Source organism: Triticum dicoccoides, chromosome 3B (assembly GCF_002162155.2).
Source record: "Triticum dicoccoides isolate Atlit2015 ecotype Zavitan chromosome 3B, WEW_v2.0, whole genome shotgun sequence".
Lineage (NCBI taxonomy): Eukaryota > Viridiplantae > Streptophyta > Magnoliopsida > Poales > Poaceae > Triticum > Triticum dicoccoides.
In genome coordinates this window covers 503,157,620-503,161,962 of record NC_041385.1, presented here as the reverse complement: position 1 = coordinate 503,161,962, position 4,343 = coordinate 503,157,620, and positions in this window count along the sequence as shown.

Below are 4,343 nucleotides of genomic sequence, written 5' to 3'. Positions count from 1 at the left end.
GTATCTGGCAAGAGCGGTCGAGTATTCGGTCCAAATTGGACAGACCCTGGGTGGTTCTTTTGAATGGATTCTTCCGCTGACCGGGTTTAGAGCCTCGGAATCCGGCGTTGACTGCCGTATCCTCATTGTTGTCACCGTTAACGCGGCGTTTATTTTTGCTTCGACGCGACCTGCCATTGTGGTCCTTAGTATCCGGACTGCCAGCATTTTTACTGAGGTTGTTGCTGCGAGCTAGCCAGCTATCCTCTCCCGCACAGAAGCGGGTCATTAATGATGTGAGGGCTGCCATGGATTTCGGCTTTTCCTGTCCTAGGTGCCGAGCCAGCCATTTGTCGCGGATGTTATGTTTGAAGGCTGCGAGGGCCTCTGCATCCGGACAATCGACAATTTGATTTTTCTTTGTTAAGAACCGTGTCCAGAATTGCCTGGCCGATTCGTCTGGCTGTTGAATTATGTGGCTTAGGTCATCGGCGTACGGTGGTCGCACATATGTGCCCTGGAAGTTGTCGAGGAATGCGGCTTCCAGGTCCTCCCAACACCCAATTGACTCTGCGGGCAGGCTGTTAAGCCAATGCCGAGCTGGTCCTTTAAGCTTGAGCGGGAGATATTTGATAGCGTGGAGATCGTCGCGGCGGGCCATATGGATATGAAGGAGATAATCCTCGATCCACACCGCGGGGTCTGTTGTGCCATCGTAGGATTCAATGTTGACGGGTTTAAACCCTTCGGGGATTTGATGATCCATTACTTCGTCAGTGAAGCATAGCGGGTGTGCGGCGCCTCTATATTGAGAAATATCACGACGTAGCTCAAGGGAGCGTTGTCTGCTGTGTTCGGCCCGGCCGGAGTTGTTGTATCCGGCGCGACGGTATTCGTCGTGGGTCGTGGGGCGCCCACGTGATCCATAGATATATCTGGATTGTCTTGCCTTGTCCTCCAATATATCCCGCAAGTCCGGCGCGTTCCCCCGTGGCTTCGTACTTTTCGAGCGCTGCCAGGGTACGGTCTTGATGGAGGGCCTGGATGCCTCTCTGTCACGACCACGAGGTGGTCGGTCAGCCGTATTGTGCGCTGGTGATGAAGGTATGTGTCGGTGTCAAAACCGGCGGATCTCGGGTAGGGGGTCCCAAACTGTGCGTCTAGGCGGATGGTAACAGGAGACGAGGGACACGATGTTTTTACCCAGGTTCGGGCCCTCTCGATGGAGGTAAAACCCTACGTCCTGCTTGATTAATATTGATGATATGAGTAGTACAAGAGTAGATCTACCACGAGATCAAGGAGGCTAAACCCTAGAAGCTAGCCTATGGTATGATTGTTGTAATGTATGTTGTCCTACGGACTAAAGCCCTCCGGTTTATATAGACACCGGAGAGGGCTAGGGTTACACAGAGTCGGTCACAATGGTAGGAGATCTACATATCCGTATCGCCAAGCTTGCCTTCCATGCCAAGGAAAGTACCTTCCGGACACGAGCCGGAGTCTTCAATCTTGTATCTTCGTAGTCTTGGGAGTCCGGCGGATAACGATAGTCCGGCTGTCCGGACACCCCCTAGTCCAGGACTCCCTCAGTAGCCCCTGAACCAGTCTTCAATGACGATAAGTCCGGCGTGCATAATGTTCGGCATTGCAAGGCGGGTTCCTCCCTTGAATAATCCAGAGAAGATCATGAACACCAGGATAGTGTCCGTCTCTGCAAAATAAATTCCACATTCCACCGTAGAGAGAATAAAATGTACACTTGGTTCAATCTGCTAACGTATTATGCAGCATGACATCACACCGCCATGAGGCCTTTGTTTGAATTACTATACCACCTCAGCATGTTTAGCGAAGCGGTTTCCTTGGCACGTCTTGTCGAAGCAGAGATCGTGTTCCCCTTATTCCGGGATTCTCATCAATACGTGCGTGGGTAACCCAACCGCGCCATTGATAGTGGCGCTTGGGAGATAAGCGAGTTTTACCAGGATGGTGGGGGACGTATAGTTTTGTCCGCCTATATATAAGGGATAAGGATTTACCTTCTCACCTACGCCTTCTTCCTCCTTTGCTCATCCATCCCCGCGAACTCAAGATCCAACGCCCGAGCTCGTGCATCTCGCCTCAACCTTCTCCGAATATGTCCAGAGCGGGAGGTAAATGGTTAGCCTCCACCGTCAAGGAGGAGGACATCACCAAGCTGCGCAGCGCCGGATACCTTTCCGGCGATATCGCGCATCGGCTGCCCGACGAGGGGCAGCTCATCCCTACCCCCAGGCCTCACAAGAGGGTCGTCTTCCTCCCCCACTTCCTCCACGGAATGGGCTTTACGCTCCATCCATTTGTCCGGGGGCTCATGTTTTACTACGGCCTGGATTTCCATGATCTGGCGCCGAATTTTATCCTCAACATCTCGGTGTTTATCATCGTGTGCGAGGCCTTCCTCTGCATCCGGCCCCACTTCGGCCTGTGGCTCAAGACCTTCAATGTCAAGCCGAAGGTTGTGAAGGGTACGCAAGTGGAATGCGGAGGCGCCATGTTGGGCAAATTGCCCAACGTCCCTTGGCTAGAAGGGACCTTCGTGGACTCCGTCAAGGGGTGGCAATCGGGGTGGTTCTACATCACCGAGCCGCGCAAATCCACATGGGCGGCGGCCCCCGAGTTTAGATCTGGCATCCCCACGCAGCTCACCTCCTGGAAAGAGAAGGGCTTGCAGTGGGGGAATCCGGTGGAGGTGACGGGACTCCGAGCATGTATCAAGAAGATGGTCAGCAATAGGCTCAGGCTCGTCGACGTGGTCCATGTCATGCTCATCCGGCGGATCCTCCCATGCCAAGAACGGGCATTTAATTTGTGGGAGTTCAATCTGGAACAGCACCAGGCGCTAAGCGGGCTCTTCGATACGACATACGAAGGCGCCTGGAGGGTGTTTTTCAAGGGCGCCGAAGCCCCCGCGTCCGCGACCGAAGACCGCGGATTCAGCTCGCAGTATCCAACTGACGAGGTAAGTGATTCAACCCCATTACGGGACACTTATGATAATTAGATTGACTCTAGTGAGGTTTCATTCTGCCTCTTCCTTTGACAGGAATGGATGGAGAAGGCCAAGCTGCTCATCAGCCCGGCTCCCATGCCAGAAGACCCAGCGGACGCCCGCTTAACAGGGCTGCTGGTTCTGGCACCGCATGTGGTGCCGGAGAAGAAGGCCAAGAAGGTGGCCGCGGGGACTCGAAAGAGTTCCCGCAATCAGGCGTCTGATGACGACGAGGACTCCTCTCCCGAAGACGAGGAGGAGTACTCTCTCCCGGAGGAGGGAGAGAAGAAAAGGAAGGCTTCCCCCATCAGGGGGGCCGAAAGGTCCAAGAGGGGGAGAACTATCCCCCCGGACAGTTCCGCCAACATCAGCGTTGGTGAGGATGAGTGGCCTCCAAGGGCCAGGCGTCCAGCAAGATCGTAAGTATCCGGATCCTTGATATGTAATTTCTTTTATGTCGCGTAGTATCCTTCTAACGCCGCATTCTGCCCGTAGTCCGGCCAATGATGATCTCCCCGACTCATCGAGCGGGTCATTGGCCTCGTCGGATGTGAATTCCATCCCGGCTGCCTCCACCCCACGCGCCGACGAGGATGCCGAGGTGGGATCCCAGAGAGGGACCCATCAGGAGGAGGCTCCGGAGGCACCGTCAGGCAGCCTCCCGGACTTCGTGCCGAACTCTACACCGGAACCCGCAGTGGTTCCAGAGTCCGGCAAGCGGCCCCTTCGAAAGAAGGGCAGGACCGTGACGCCGGCGGCCTCCGTCCAACCAGAGGCGCCGGATAACCTACTGGAGGCGCTTAAAGGCACTTCCATCAAGGAAGAACACCGCACTATCATGAGTGCGGTGATTGAGAAGGTTCAGCTCGCTAAGAGCGGGCTGACCGAAGCCTGCAGCAGCCTTTTAACAGGCTTTGAGGTAAAAAGTTAAAATTATGTAATGTAATACCGCATAGACAGTAGCCCCTGATGCTTAGTTCGGTGTTCGGAAAGAAAAGCCGGACTAAGGATCTATAACAAGATATACGCAGGGTTGCCTAAAATATGTCAATATGGGTTTGCAGGCTGCACTGCTGACCTCTGCCGCACTAACGGCGGAGTTGACGTGCTAAAAAAGGATCTCGAGCGGTCCGAGCAAGAGATCGGCCATGCAAAGAAGCAGCTCGAGGAAAAAGAAGGTGAGTAACACCTCTTTGAATAAGTACCTTACAGAAAAGGATTTTGGTTGCAAATAAAATTAACAAGGATAATATGTGCATTGCAGGGGCCACTAACGAGGTGGCAGCCCTGAAGGATGCTGTGTTCACGGCCGAACGCAATGCGGTTGCGG